Raw genomic sequence first — 16832 nt, 5'->3', positions numbered from 1 at the left:
TCTCTCATTGCTCATTTCTGTTTGCCGCTTCCTACAATGGGTCTACTGCCTTTGCCTCTATACCTGAATTGTTGAGAACACTAAGAAGAAATTCCATAACTAGTGGCACCCTGAGCTCTGTAGCACAGCTGGCCAATTATTTTGTCATTAGGGAGCACTCACTCTTCCCCCTCCCAGCTTCTTATCCCCTTCTCTTTTCTTAAACTCTAAGCAAATCTTTTCACCTATTGCTTCATTTAAAAAATTGTAAAACTGAAGTGATAGAGCATGGTCTCTCATCCTCATCATTTGGATCTATGCACCTCTCCCCTGGTCCATTCCCACTATCAGGAAGGCTCATTCTTCCTGTTCCTTGCTCACTCTCCACCATACCTTGATCTCATCCTCTTCCACCAACCAGGGACCTCATTTCCTTGTTCTTTCTTTCTCCTCCACTGCCAACTTCTTTCTACTTGTTCCTTCTCTTTATCCTTTAAAGTGACTCAGATTTCCCAAATCCTGAACAATTCTTCCTTGATCCTGGGTCCTTTGTATTTTTCTTTTCCTATCTGGACAAGTCACTTAGGAGATTAATCTACTTTGCCCATTTTCAAAACTCTCATTTACCTCATTCATTGGGACTTGGCTTACTTCCCTCCCTTCCCCTATCCCATGACGTCATTGAACTGTTCTGTCAAAGGTCACTGAGGGGCCACATGTTATTAAGCCAGGGAATCCCTTTATCTTCCAGATCTTTTTCTGGACGTCTCTGTATCATTAGAGTGGTGTAGTCATCACTCTCTCCTTCTTGAAACTCTCTGCTCCCTTACTTTTCTTTAAATCCTCACCTGAGGATATGTTTATTGATTTTAGAGAGAAAGGATGTTGTGAGGAGAGGGGGGAGGAAGAGAGAGGGAGAGAAAGAAAGGGGAACATTGATCTGAGAGAGAAACCTCAATCACTTGTCTCCTCTACGCACTCCGACCAGGGATGGAAACTGCAACCTAGGTATGTGCTCTGATCAGGAATCGAACCTCTTGGTGTGTAAGACAATGCTCCAACCAACTAAACCACCTGGTCAGCATATCCCTGACTTAAAAAAAATTTTTTGTTTCTTTTTTCCTTAGAGGGAGAATGCGAACGCAGTCCCCCACTACAAGAAATCATGCAGATGCATTTCCCACACGGGGAAATCACAGGGGTCAGCATATCCAGAGTGCAATGCATAAACCTCACCCTGGGAAAACCATTTGCATGATCACGGTACCTCCCCTGCCAGCTAAATATTTTTTATCATTTTATTGTTATTCTATTACAGTTGTCCCAATTTTCCCCCTTTGCCCTCTTCTGCCCATCTCACCCGCAACTCCCACAGTTAGTCCCCACACTTTTGTCCCTATCTGTGGGTCATTCATACATCTGGATTCTCATCCTACTTCTTGGATATATTTTTCCATGGACAACTTTCCAGCTTCCCTTTTCTGCCCACCATTTAAAGGTAGGTATTGTGTCGGCCTCCTCTCTTCCACACAGCCTGCCCCCCTGGCTAATCTCATCACCTCCCATGGTCTTAATTACCTTCTTTACGTGGATAATTCTCCAGCTCTAACCTTTTAGCTCAACTTCTAGTTCCTGCATCCAAATGGCTTCTGCTCATCTTCATTTGCATGTCCCACAGCACTCTGAGTCAGCAAGTCTAAAGCTTGAGGGAGCATCTCTCTGTTTCCCTTTACCTTCAGGGCCCCTGCCTCCAACGTTTTCTACATGGTTAATGTCACTCCTACGCGCTCTGGCCATGTAGCAGGGAAGCTTTTTTCCTTCATCTCCTGTACCCTTCACTTTCAAACAGTTGCTGAAACTGTCCTAATTTTTACCTCAAATATTTCTCAAATTTGATGCTTCCTTCTTGTCCCCAACTCTTACCTAGAACTTGAAACCCTCCTAGTTAGTCACCTGGCCTCTAGCATTAACCCCCTCAAATCCTTTTCTAAAGTCTAGGTATCCAGTCTGGCTTTTAAAACACTAATCTGATTGTGCCTCTTGCCTGCTTAAAAATTTCCCATAAATATAGTTGCTTATAAGATAAAGAACAATTGCCCTACTGTGTTTGGTGAAAGAGCATAGAGGCTAAGTGTGGACACTGGAGCCCCACTGTCTTCTCAGGTTTAAATCCCAACTTTATCATTCTCATTTTGGAAAAATTTCTAATCAAAGTGTGGCTTAGTTATATTTTGTGTAAAATGAGTAGGATTTGGATTTATTTTAAGATGAAATGCAACAATACACACAAAGTGCTTTACGCTATGCCAGACATTTTTGGTAGTAGTTTCATTGCTTTCATTACTGCTATTTCTCCTACTGTTGTTGTTATTGTTGTTGTTGTTGCTAAACCTCTTTATTAAAGTGCATGGAGAAGAGTGCACGCATTCTGATTGTGTACAGCTGGATGAATTTTCACAATAGTATCCAGGCCCCACATCAAAAAACACAGCTTTAGCCTCATCTGAGAAACCCGCTTTGTTTCTTTTTTTATAATTGTATTTTCATTGTTTACACTGTTATGGATGTCCCCTTTTTTCCCTCTGTGTCCGCCTCCACCCGGCCCTTGCCTCACCTTCCCTCAGGCCTTCACCACACCGTTGTCTGTGTCTATGGGTTATGCACACACATTCTTCCATTCATCCCGTGACCTTCCACTACTGTTATTATTACCTCTTTGCTCATGTGTTACTTTTCTAGAATACTATCCCTACCATCCCCTTCACCCATCTTCGACTCCTATTCCCTCCCTCTCTTTCTCTTTCTGTCAAACCATGACACATACCACCCCCGCCCTCCCTGCCCGACAAAGTCAACTGACTCGGAGCTTTGCTCTCATCAACTCCCAGTTGTCACCAAACCTGTTTCAAATCTGAAACTGGCTGAGAAGAGCCTTCTGTGCATTCTTATCACACTCTGGGCCTAAGTGAAATACAGCCCATCATTCAGTAATCAACACATCAGTTTATGTATGTTCTCATTAAACTGGGAGTAATCAGAGAAGAGAGACTAGCACAAGTCCTGATGTTGAGATGCTGTCTAATAAGTATTAAAAAAATAGATGATGCATTGCAAAATGTGTCTATACTTCCTTAATATTGAGAAACCTCATTTGTTCTTTTCTCTACATTTGCTCTGGATGAAGGGCTCTGTCTTCACCACTGTCCCCCAGGCCTCAGGAAAAGAAATTGCCAAAGGCATCTCTTTTGACACAACTGGAGGATTAAGAATGGCAGCCATGGGTACCCTTCTTTCTCTAAGACCTTGGGGTGCCCTATACACTTTTGTGAGCAAACCCCCAAATTTTCCCATGAATGAGGGATCCTGTTAATTCTGAGTACAAGTTGGATACTGATGGGGTTAGTTATATTCCAAAAAAGAAAAACAAGCTCAGGGGTAGAGGGAAAAGCATAAATGGCCCTTTGAAATGTTTGTCTTTTGCTACTAATCATTAAAAAATATTAAGCTGTCCCTGTCACTCCAGCCAATCCTCTTCTCTCATCAAACGTACAAGGCCAGCATCCAGTAAGAACTGGTCTTCAGTTTTATAAGAAAAGGGTAGGTTCAGAGGCTGAGAGGAGCTAATCACTTTTGATTAGTTAGTTTCAGACTTCACAGAGTTTTGGGAGGTCTAGATTACCTGAATCTTTATTAAGGGAGCTGGAATTGGCAGCAACTATAGGAGAAGTAACATTTGTGTGAGAGTGCATTTAAACAGCAGCAGCCCCATGAGCATGTTGATGTGTTCATGGATGGCTGTGCCCACGTGCTGTCCCTTGTGCCTCTGGGTGGGGGATGTGGCCTGGCCATGTGCCTTGGTGGGAGAGAGAAATGAAGTGTTCCAAGGTGCGGGCTCTCACAGAAGGCCAGGGACAGTGCCTCAACCTCCACTTTTCTCTTCCAGCCCAGCCCCTGAGAGGCTTGCCTACCTGAAGGTAATTTTATTTAATCTTGACAATATTCTGGGATAGACTTAAGTAAACAAGGATCAAGCCACTCACAACCTTAATTAGGCTACACATAAATAATGGATTGCTGGGTTAGCAGAGAACATACAGGAGGGATGTGAGGGCAATAAAACCCACTTTCCTTAAGTTGTTTCTTCCTTCAAGGAGCTCCGGTTTCTCCAGGCAGATGTCTGCATCAGAGGCCACGGAGATATTTTGGCAGTCCATTTTTCATTCATGTATTCATTTGCTTATTCATTTATTTATACTTTATTTATTGATTGCACAAATTCTTACTAACCCCTTGAGAAAACAAGACATGGCACTAGATGTGGTGGGGGGAGGCAAAGATAAAGCCAACAAGAATTCTTTCTTAATTGCTCCCAGTTACTAGATGGGCGTATAACTATAAGTGGAAATTGACCAAAGAGTTTCCTGGTAGAGCACATGGGCAGATTGTCTTTCCCAAGGATGATCACTACAAAATCTCCCATTTTATATGCTCTTCTTATGATGTGACCTTGACACTCCTCCCATCCAGTGGTGGAGTCTATGAGCCTGACAGTCTGTTTAACTTGCACAGCTCTTTGTGGTGGCCTTCACCAATAAGAGTACAGTAGAAGTGATGCTACGTGACTTCCAAAGCTAGGTTAAAAGACCGTGCATATTGCTCCTTAGGCATGCTTGCTCTTAAATGTTGATCATCACATCGTGAGAAAGCTCAAATCAGCCCAGGCCACATGGCTCCAGTCCACAGTTCAGGTGAGGTCCAGGTTGACAGCCAGCATTAACTACCAGGTATGAGAATGAAGGTGCCTCCACGTGATTCCTGCCATAGGTATTGCGTCTCTCCAGTCTTTGAGACTTCCCAGCTCAGGCGCAGACATTGTGAAGGAAACAACCATCCGTGTTCTCCCCTTCTAGATTCCTAACTCACAGAATCTGTGAGCTTAATATAATGGTTGTTTGAAGTTGCTAAATTAGGAGATTATTTGTTGCAGAGCAACAGTGACTGTAAGAAACTCTGTGGGAGAAAACTCGGAATCTTGGAAGTTTATTTCCCCTACTCAGTGATCAACAGTTAGCAAGTCCAAATTTTGAGGCAATCTCTTTTATATCTCTTTTCTCCTCTTAATTTCTAAAAATGTTGCTCTTCTTAGCCAATGCTAACTCTTAGCACATTGTTCCTGCCTCTGGCATCACTCTTCCCATTGCCTCCTTTGTAGAGCCCACATCTGAGCATTCCACCCCTGGCCCTCAGTTCACACCTCTGAACTTGGAGTAGTACACTGTGAGAGACTTAGCAGTGTGTTGAGGGTGAGAGAAACCATAAGATGAATATGACAAGGCCTTATTTTCCTCACTAGGAAGTAGTTACAACTGTTATTTTTATATTAAAAGAAACATAGATAAATTAAAATATAAAATCAAAGTTGGCAAGAATTTTAAAGATAGAACCAAAATTTCAAGGGCATTTCTCTTGCAACAAGAATGTCCTAAAACTACTGGTGATATGGTGTTATTCACTCCCCTCTGCTGCTTGCTATATGGGGAAAGTTGGAAAGGAAGTGCCTTTCACTTTGCAATAGCAATGGCTTGAGATGGAGTTCACGCTCTCCAGAAGAGTAAGCAAGGCCTGTCCCATCCCTAACCCACAATTTCAGTCTGTCTCCTTACTGTCAGCCTTCTGCAATAGACCATCTGGTGAATGTCCATAGCACGCTTACAGGTATTTACCTGGAGGATGGAGAGAAACTTGCAAGAGGGGCCCACTTAAGAAAAATATGGCTCTAGTTGGGCAAATTATTATTATGTTTTGTATTCCCGAGCCTGCCATACTGTTTATGCCTCTGTTTTGTTGCTCACTGCTTTCTATCACTGCAGAGAGTTTGCTCATGTCCTTTCCATCTTTCAGTATGCAATTCAAATGTCTCTTCAAAACTCTTCCTGACACACTTGTGGAATGAGCTGTCCCCCTTTCTGGGGCTCCCATGCCACTTTGTCCATAGAACATTAAACATGCAGCATTATGATGTGCTGTACCTGTGGTCCTCGTAGCCTCTAGACGGAGTCCCTCAAAGACAATAGTAAAAATCTTATGTTTTCAAAACTTTTCACCCTTTGCTGTTGACCTGACTTAGTCCCTCTTTAACAATTGGATCTCAATATTATTTGTTGAAACAAGTTACTCTATTTACTTTTAGTCATATTTATTTGAAGAAATACTGCCAAAGAGTTTGGCCCTCAGGACAGGCATGATCCATCCCCACCCCAGCCCCTCCTTCATAGGCTTACAGATTTCCAAGGGAGCTGGTCCCTCATTGGCTTTAGAATTCACCTTTTTCTTAGTCAGGACATATTTCAGGTATAACCTGGATCTTTCTCATTGTAATGTAAGAGAACTGTGAAATGATGCACCGCTATCTTTATTGAGTGAGAAGCAGCCTCTGCCTCTCCAAAGTCTCACAGGTGGATCACGTGGGCAGGACCAGTGTGAGTAGATTGAGAAGATACTATCCCCCTCAGCCACAATAGTTCTTTTATTCTTGATCCTACTGTCAGAAATTCTACCATTAGATATTCACTCCTTGACATTGAAGGCTATAGCTTTTAAGAGGTCCCTGTTAACATGCAGATGCCCCTGGAATCTTTTTTAAACTACCACCTTGGTGAAGATTCAGTGATAGCTGGGCTGAGAGCAGTGGCCTTAAAGAATTGGGACAGAAGGTAGAAGCAATTCTGTTAAAAAAAAAGGAAGAAATATGTATGTTCACTACATTGTGTCAGTGCATCAAAAGCCTGCTGCTTGCATTGCAGGTATTCCAGGCTGGCTGCTATGCACCATAATGGGGGTTAATTCCAGGGCTTAGAGCACTGCCTGGAAGTTGGAAGCTTCTACTCAGAGCACAAAAGGGGGTGGGGGTGGGTTTGATTCTCTTGTTTTGCGTCCTCTTTCTCAGAAGATGGAGGCTTCCCTCTCTGAGGATTACAGATCTGAGAAAAGACGAGGACGTTCGAAAGATGTCTTCTGTCTTTCTGTAAAATTTCAAAAGTTGGCAAATACCATATCTCAGCTGGGTTGGGGGACAGGCAGAGAAAAACAACTGGAAAAAGGAGTAGAGGGTTGCATTAATGTGAAAACGAGTTTCTACTCTAGTTGCTCATCTTATTAGTTTTTAAAATCACTTTAGTATCTATATGTTCAGTTAAGAGGCACCCCACACATGATGGGGACTCTTAGAACCAGATGGCCCCTTGGAGATCAACTGGTCTAACCCTCACTCAGGTAAAGAAAGGCACCCCAATCACACAGCAAGTTCATGGTCCAGAATGGTACAGCACCCACAGGCATCTCTCAGCTCTCTCTCCTGGTTCCACTGAGGAGGTGCTGGGCTTGCTCTGGTCTTCCATCTATTGGAGCTGAGACACAGGTAGCTCCCGCTGCTCTTGGTGGCTGTATTGCTACAATTAGGAATCATGATGTGCTGAAGCATGGGGACCCTGGGAGAGGCTGAAGCTCTGTAGCCATTTTGGCTACTTTTATATTTCATACCCAGAAATTAGGGTTCTGCCTTCCCTGAACCTCTGTTTCTGGGGGTTGGAAAAGAACCATCTGTAGAAACTTTTTAGGACAGTCAGAACACGTTCTGGATGCAGCAAACATTGCGGGGCAGCTCCTGGCTGAAGGGTACCCCTGTCTCTAGGGCACATGTCTTGTGGCGAGTCCCTGTCCCTGGCTCACCACTACCTCCCATCAAGTCTGCTGCTCTGCCCACAAGGAGTTGGTGAGGAGCTTCTCCCACCCCGACCAGCCTCTCTGTGATGCAGGGGCTGGGCTGAGTTACATGTAAGTCTTTTGGTAGTGGCAGTTCACCCTGGTTCAGCAGCCTGTGTGGTAGTGATCAATCAGTGGGCGTCCCTCTCCTAATGATGTGAGCTGTGAGAAGTTGAGCTGTTTACACAAGGTCACTTTATTAACAGAAAATCACTCTTATAACAAATGAACCTTCTAATGTTGCTATTCTCTTTCTCCCTCTTTTCTCTCTTGTCTCTCCCCTCACCTCTCTCTCTCTTTTCTCTCTCTCCTCCAGGAGCTTTTAGGAACCACAGCTTCTGCCTGCATCCTCAGCTGCTCCACCCCTTTGGTGCTAGGAGACTCGGTCCTCCCTTGGAGCCTAATCAATTATGACCAATGTCTCAGAAAGTGGAGAGTGATTACGAGCCTCTTCACTTCTTCCTCCAAAGGGGACTTGGTAGTGGCACCCAGAAAACCACATCCTCTTTATGGACAGAATTTCAGATCCATAATGGTCATATCTTAAATTTGCATAGCACTTCACAGTTTACAGAGATTTTCCCCCTCATTCTTTGCAGTAAACCATTTGATTGACTCTTTCTGAGTGAGGAACTTGAGAGAAGTATTATTGTCTTTATTTCCATTTTAGAGATGAGAAAACTGGAACTGAAGTACATGGTAAAAATTAAAATCCTGTTGAATCTTTTGACTTAAACTCTGGGAGCATGAGATTTGGGACCAGAACAGCATAGGTTTAAATATTGGCTGCCCACGTTCTAACTGAGTGACCTTGGAAAGTTATTTATGTTTTGTTTTGTTTTTTTTTTAATTTTAAGATTTTATTTATTTATCTTTAGAGGGGAAGGGAAGGAGAGAAGGAGAGAAATATCAATGTACGGTTGCCTCTCGTGAGTCTCCTGCTGGGAATTGGCCTGCAACCCAGGCATGTGCCCTGACTGGGAATCGAACCACGATCATATGGTTCGCAGGCCCGCGCTTAATCCACCGAGTGTTTTGTTTTTAATAATAGACTTTATTTTTAGATCAGCTTTAGGCTTACAGAAAAATTGAGCAAAAAGTAAAGAGCTTCTATATATTCCACCCCCACACACAAAGCTTCGCCTATTAGTAACAAATCTCATTGCTGTGGTACACTTATTACAATTGATAAACCAATATGGGTACATTATTACTAACTAAAGTTCATTGTTTACAATATGGTTTTCTCCTTGTGTCGTACAGTTTATAGGTTTTGACAAACACAAAATGTTATGTATCTACTATTACAGTCCCATACAGAATAATTTTACTGCCCTAAATATTCCCTGTCCTTCACCTGTGCATCCCTTCCTCCCTCCTTCCAACTACAGCCCATGGCACCCACTAATCATTTTACTGTCTCTATAGTCTTGCCTATAGGACAAGACATTCTCTTGTCATGATTTCAGAATCATGTAGTTGGAATGATAAAGTATGTAGCCTTTTCAGACTGGCTTTTTTCACTTAGCGATATGCACTGAAGTTTCCTCCAAGTCTTTTCACGGTTTGATAGCTCATTTCTTTTTGCCTATTACAGAGTATCAAACATAGTGCCTGACAAATAGCACGTGCCCCTTGTTATTGTTGTTGTTGTTGTTACTCCCACTACTATCATCACTGAACACTGACTCCTGGGACTGCTGGGTGCTACCGTGGAGGCTGGTTTAGGGTTGAGATGGGGAGGGCTCCCACTGAAAGAGAGAACGAGACTGGGGTTCTCTGCTCAGTTCCTGGGGCTAACTCCAACGTACCTAAGCCCAGATCACTTTAACTTTGTGAGTCTCCATGTAATAATCTGGGAAAGGAAGTGTAAACCTAGGTATGAGTGCCTTTTGAAAGCCTGTAGTCTAGAGGGTTCTTGATGTCCTCTTCTGATTTCTCCAGAAGAGAAGGACAAACTTTGCCTACGGGGTAGGGGGAAGGGATCAGTCTCAATAGGGTACTTTCCAGGAAATGGAATAACCAGAGGTCTGCTGAAAAGAAGGGTGACTGACAGAGAAAAGCAGATGTTTAGTTTACCTGCTTGGCCTGAAGGACTCCAAAGGCCCGACAGACTCACTGAATGTCTGAACTGAAGAGCTACTGAAGTGGGGGAGGAAAGCCACATATGCCTAAGTGATGAGGCAGTTTAGGCAGGGGGACAAAATATGCTTTCTTATCTTAATTCTCCTGTCTTGCTTTTCTCCAAACACTAGCATAACAATCCAATGCAAGGTTTAGAGATGCTCTGGAAACTGAAACCTATAAACCTCCTACCCTCTACAACAGCATGGATAGAACTGGGGAGCATTATCCTAAATGAAATAAGCCAGGCAGTGAAGGAAAAATACTGTATGATCTCACTTTAAGTGGAACCTAATCAACAAAACAAACAAGCAAGCAAAATATAACCAGAGACATTGAAATTAAGAACAAAGTGCCAGTAACCAGAGGAGAGGTGGGAGGGGATAATGGTGAGGAAGGGAGAAGGGGGGTAAATGCAAACAACTGTACTTGAACAACCATAAAATAATTTTAAAATATTAAAAATAAAATAAGAAACCTAGTAAAACTATTATTTTCTAAATACTTATTATGCATACCTATCAATTCTAGATAAATTATTCAATTATTTAAGCCTCAGTTTCCTCATCTATGTAGTAAGAAGCAATAGTACTAAATTCATGGGGTTGTTATGAGAGTTGATGAGATAATTCACCATGGAAGCCCAATGTTGTGTGTATGTGTATACACATATGTGTGTATAGTTGTGTGTGGATATATAGGTGAGTACATACATGCATGTAGCTATGTGTTTATATGTGTATGCATGCATGCATACGCATCACACATATGTAATCAGTATACAATCAATGCCCACCATGATTTGATTATTACTTTCATCTCAATTAAAATTCTCAATAATCTTTTTGACTAGCTATTATGATTCTTCCCACTTTATGGATGAGAAGACAAAATCTAGAAGACATGCTGAGCATATCCAGTAAAAGAGTAGAGATTTGAACACATGCTTTTTGGACCCCCATCCCAAAGCTGATGTTTTTCCTACCAAACCCTGAGCTGTGAACATGCAAACTATACACATGTAAGATTGTATTTGTGTTTGAAACATATCATGCAGCATGTTTCCAACTGAGGTTTATTTCATTCTCTTGTCCTTAGAGGTGAAGAATAGTGAAGCTATGGTAATAGTGGTGAGAGAAATGGCTTCAGTCAAGCTAATTCCAGTTGGAGTTTGCTCTTGTGCCTGGGAGAACGTGTGTGTGCATGCAGTCAAGGGGCTCCATCTGTACTGAGGGGAGAAAGCTGCACTGATTAGGGAAGAGAATGACTTAGGAGAAGCTGCTGGAACTCAACCTAGTGTTGAAGTATGATAACCAGGCACGTTAGTGAAAGGCATGAAATATTACAAAAAGTTGTTTTCAAGCCAATATGCTGACACAGCACCATTTGGGGTTTCTAGCTGAAAATGATATATGAATTATCTCAACCTAGAGTCAGAAGTATAAATTATAGAATATATCTTTCACTGTTTTATTTGTGCTGTAAAGTGATACCTTATTATTTTTCCCTCCTGGGCTTTGTTTAATGAATCAGGATTTGAAAGTGAAATATTTATTATATTGCAGGGGAGAGATTACATTGGGCTTCACAAAGCAGGGAAGTGTTGTAGAAATCAGGAGGCATCTTGGAAATTGGTCTCTTTCTTGTTTAGGGGAAATGGCTGATGTAGGTATTTTTTCCCAAGTTCTGAGAAGCTTACTGAAGAGGACCCTCTAGCATGGTGTACACAGAGGCAAGGGTTGCTGAGTCAGGAATCCACACCCCCAGATGGCTCTCACCTGTAATCTTCCTCATCTGATTGGGAACATCCAGTAGATGAGAGATGACAGTTGATTATGATGCTTTCCTGGGTTGTGTGGGGAGATGGAGTACCATGAGCAATCTTATTAAATCAGGCTGGGGTGGAGGGAGGAAGGGACCAAGAAAGGAAATGCTTTCATCTCCACTGGTTATTGGATGTTGGGTAATGGCAATCAGTTATTCAAACCAGTACTGTGACTCAACACTGGCTTAATGGATACCTTTTTTCTACTAGCTCCCAAATCAGTTCTGACAAATGGTTATGGGAGTTTACTATGTCATAGAACTGATCAAAGCCAGCTAACCAGATCATCTCACTATTCAGAATGAGACCAATTGTTCCTAGGACTCTAGGAGATTCCTGGTGTTCCCATGATGCATGATGGGAGAATAAATGGGTTAAAAGTTTGGACCTACATTGTAAGACAGGGTTACTAAGCAGCTACACAAAATTTCATGTTACGATGACCATAGTTCAGGGATGATAATCTTTGTAAAAATCTAGAGAGTTTAGTCCTTATTAATTCATTCAGCCATTCACTTAGTCCATGAATAGTTGCGAGCACATTTTTGTGCCATGCACTGTGTTAACCACTGTGGAGGGAAAAAATAATATGCCGTCCCTGTGCTCAAGGACCTATGGAGAAGTAGAGAAGACAATCCAAACACAGAAATCAAAAGGTGTGCTAAGTTATACCAAATGAATACAGGGTTGGGCACCAGAAGGAGATGATTGGCTTTTCTCAAAGGGAGAGGGTATGAAAAAAATTTAAGTCTTCCACAAGTTGATTCACAGACAAATATGTATGAATAAATTCCTCCCTCATTAATGAGGAGATAATATTTTAAAGGAAGAGAAGAACACTCTGGAGCATGTGCAAAGGCAAAGAACTTTAAACAAAGCGACCAGACAGAGTGTCAGAAACAGGGTGGCAAAGCTTTTGGAGTGGGGAGTTTGTTAAGGATCCCCACTTTGTAGGCACACACCTTCTCTTTTCATGACGTGTTCACTTTTCCTACCACTCTAACCACCTGATTGTGATTATCCTGATACATATATTGTCTCTCATTACTCCAAAATAGAAATGTAATCTTTGATCCCCTTCCTTATACAAGCTGTACATATCCAAGGGGCTGGCAGACGTGAATGGAAGCACATACTTGTCTCTCCCATTCAAGAAATATGGCAGGAAGAACAGTGCCCAGTGCCACGACCCCACACTTTCTTTGCCTGAAGCATTCTGTCCACAGCCACTCACTGTCCATTCTCTGGTGTGGTGAACTTCACTAATGATCACCACGTAAGCTGTTTGTGGGGCTAGGGGTGGGCCTCTCTTTCCAGAAGCCGAGAGCCCTAAGCATTCTAGCTCAAGTAGCTTGTGCTGCTTTGCAAGCAGGAAGTGTTTGAGATGAATTTGACTTGCGCTCTGAGACTGGGAGGCCAGAAGGGCTGCACTCCATTTGTCAGGGCAGTGTTTATGTGTGGAATGCCATTAGCACTGGGAAAGACCACGTGATTAGGGAGGCTGGTGCACCAGTGAAATGGCAGCAGCCCCTGATGGGGTCAGCAGTTGGGGAACCTTCAATAGGGACTCTGCAGCTATCCAGTATTAGCAACTCAGAAGGGACTGGCAGTAACTTTGAGCTCTCCTTTGACAGCCAGCTCCTGAAAGCTACAAGTTAAGCAAAGGCACCTGCCAATTGTAAAATTCCCTGCATTCTGTGAACAACCATGGTGGTGACGGCAGCCCAGATGAGGCCATGGCATTTCTTCCTGACAGGGATGACATAACCCAGTGATTACAATGCATCTCAGCTCCTTGTCACAGCAGTGCATGTGTACCACTCATAGAAACAGAGCTGAATAGGAACTTAGACATAACTCAGTCCAAAATCTTCATTTTATGCATACAGATACCATGAGTTGATGACGGTTACAGAGCAGCTATGTCTAAATTCAGATTTGAACGCTGGCTTCCTAATCTCCCTTTTGTCCTTTCCCCACACCTTCCAATGTCATCAGAAAGGTTAATCAGGAGAATATTAATTGCAAGAGACAAATAAATTTGTGATGGGTTCACAGTGAATGTAATATCTAGTGCACAATTATGAATTCCTTCCAAATTAGTTTGTCTTCTAACTTATGCTAAGTTTTTAAAAGAAGATTCCTAGTCATTTATTGTTATTTATCACTATGTTTTACTTGTGGTGAAATGCATTTTTCTCCCTTGCCTCAGGGCATAAGAGTATATTGCAGTTGGAGAGATTCAAGACAATAACATCCAGGTGCTGGAACTCATGACCAAAGGTAGCAGAGGTTGGATCCGCCCTGACTGGGCCTGAGTTTGGTACAGCCTTTGTTGAAGTAAGGAAAGGAATGAGGTGATGACCACTTTAGGCCTCTTTTCATTCTGTGATGACATCATGTCCAGCATCTGCAAATGTCCAACTGCAGTTTGTTTAGGTGGGAGTGTCGAGGAACAATGGGCTACCAGAATTGATGGGTCTCAGGGAAAGGAGAGTGTGAAGAATGACCCCAATATTTACAAGAAAATACCTGTGACAAATGGAAAGGAAAGAGAATGTCATCAGATTTGGGTAGGTGGTGTATATGCGCGTGTGTTGGGAGAGAATGCAAAATGGCATGGCAGAATAGTAAAAAAAGTGTTCTTTTCTTCACACTGTCTCCTCTCTAACTCACCAAACTCCCTCCAATTTCAATCCCTTCTAAATGGAATCAGGGGCTCCTTCTTCTGTGATGAGCTTAGCAGGTATATAGCTCTGTGGCAATGAAAGTTAAGTTTTTAAAAACAAACACTCCAGGACCTTTACACAGAGAGGGATATGTCTGTGTCCCCTCATTATTTTGAGAGACTCTGTCCCCATTTCTCAAATTGGAGGGCTACCATTGTCTGTACTATCTTTGGAGCATTTCTGGCATCTTCATTTGTAACTTTGGGATCCAGCAAGGTCAGGTGGAGCCAAGTTCAAGGAGGGAGATTTGCTAGGGATTGGGGTGGTTTTGATCACAAACTGAGTGTAGTTGTTTGGTAATGAGACTGTGTCTTCTAGTCTTTGTTTGCCAATTTGTCTTTGTTTCCCGCAAAGGGAACATGCCTAGCCACACCCTCTCCCCAGTTGTGTAAGTCACAGTCATGGTTGAACTCTAAGCAACCACCACCACACAACCTTGTAATGTTAACTCTTGGTACAAATAGACTGACACTCCCTCCTCCCCTTCATCGTCACCCTGTTAGCATGGAAGAATGCTAAGGGATCTTATGAAGCTTGGGCTTGAATTCTAGTCCTATTATTTACTAGCTGTGGAAATTTGGGCACGTTACTGGATCGCTGTGAACTTGAATTTTCTGAAATATGTTAAGCAAATAAAAGTGTTTACCTTAAAAGCTTATTGTTAGAATTAAATGAACAAATGTGAGAAAGCATTTGGTTCATAGTATATGTTTAATAAGTGTTTGTATGTTGTTTTTCAATAAGGTAACAGCTGGAGGTGCTTCCTCTTTCCACTCTCTCTTTATTCTCCATTCTGTTTCTCCTCTAGTCTTGCCTCCTTACTTTTCTTGATTGCCATGCGCGTGATATCTCCTGAAGTCTCCTTCTTTCCCTAAGAAGCTATTTGGAGGTGGAAAAGGTGGCACGTAGGGTAATGAAAGGGAATAAATAATCAAAGAGTGTTGCTCAGGGCTCCATACCCAGCTTAGGGATGACACTGGGACTCAGACCATAGATTGTGCTGTGACGAAAATACTTCAAATGCCACTGGGCTCTATGAGGCTGTAGCTGACAAGAGAACTGAGGTCCTCTCCTCTGCTCTGTGCTGAGTGCTAGGGATGCAGTGCTAAACAAGACACAGTCCTGACCTGAGAGGACTTAATGTCTCCAGGTCTTTGATAATCGTTGTGAAAGGAGATGGCAATGTGGGAGCCTTTAAGCTGGCCCCACATAATCCCTGTCTCCAGTAATTCATATGCTTGTTTAAGCTCCTCCTCTTGACTGCAGAATGGCCCTAGTGACTTCTTTCCAATAGTTGAAATACAGCAACAGTAGTGGGATGTCACTCCCAACATTAGGGTACCAATAGATTGTAACCCTGAGGTAAGCCATCTGGTGCTTTATGAGCTGCTCTACAGAGAGGCCTGTGATAAAGAACCTAGAGAGGCCTCCAGCCAACAGCCAGCTAGAAGCTAAGGTCTCAATCAAACATCTGGCAATGAAGTGAGTATTGTTAGTAACCACGTGAATGAACTTGGAAGCAGGAAGAACTCGGAAGGGTCTCAATTGAGCATTGATATGACCCCAACCAACATCATAACTGCAGTCTTTTGAGAGACCTGAGGTGGAAGGACTCAGCTGGATGCCTTAATTTGTTGTTTTAAGTAGCTAGTTTGGGGGTTATTTGTTATACAACAACAGATAACTAATGAAAGACAGTGGGGAAAAAGTGACTTTTCTGACTTTGTGTATTTTTAATATTTTATTGAGATGTAATAGACATACAGCATTATATAAATTCAAGGTGTATAATACATTGCAATGCCCAGAATGTGGAGGCATTCTCTGAGTCTACAGTGTAACACTGTAGATTGCCAAATAACACAGAGGATGCCAGTCAAATTTGAATTTCAGATCAAGGAGTAATAAATAATCTGTAGTACATGAGAGATACACTAAAACTTTGTTTGCTGTTGTTGCTAAATCTGGTGACTCTATGCTGGATTGGGAGCGGGACAATATGGACCTGAGAGAAGTGGATGGGAGAGCAGGTGTGCACAGTAAGGTTAGGTAACACATCCATCACCTCACATAGTCACAATTTATTGTGCATGTGATGAAAACTTGTAAGATACACTCTTACCAACTTTCAAATATATAACACAGTATTGTTAACTACAGGCTCCATGTTGTGCATTACGTTCCCAGAAAATTCACGAAATTTTTCAAAAAGCAGAATGTCTAGTCCCTGAAAACAAGAGAGAATCTTCTGGAGGAAGTGCCTGGCAGAGATTTTTTTTTTTTAACTGAGGCTCATGAACTCAGGTGGTAGAGCTGCTGGCTTGCTGGTTCTTATAAAGTCTCCTGGCCAGATTCTTCAGGAGACCCACCTTCCTCTTGCATCAGCCTTCTTCTCAAGTCCTCTTCTGCAGATC

General features: G+C 42.4%; 1 non-coding gene across 1 annotated transcript; it reads right to left on the bottom strand.

Moving 5' to 3' along the window:
* Positions 1-1106: 1106 nt before the first annotated feature.
* LOC119000605 (U1 spliceosomal RNA) lies at positions 1107-1266 on the bottom strand. The gene has a single exon (XR_005069362.1). It is a non-coding gene; the product is annotated as a U1 spliceosomal RNA (small nuclear RNA).
* Positions 1267-16832: the final 15566 nt, after the last annotated feature.

The sequence above is a fragment of the Sturnira hondurensis genome, unplaced genomic scaffold (genome assembly GCF_014824575.4).
Source record: "Sturnira hondurensis isolate 20B ecotype Veracruz unplaced genomic scaffold, ASM1482457v3 Scaffold0015793, whole genome shotgun sequence".
Classification (NCBI taxonomy): Eukaryota; Metazoa; Chordata; class Mammalia; order Chiroptera; family Phyllostomidae; genus Sturnira; species Sturnira hondurensis.
This window is presented reverse-complemented; position numbering and strand designations above follow the sequence as displayed.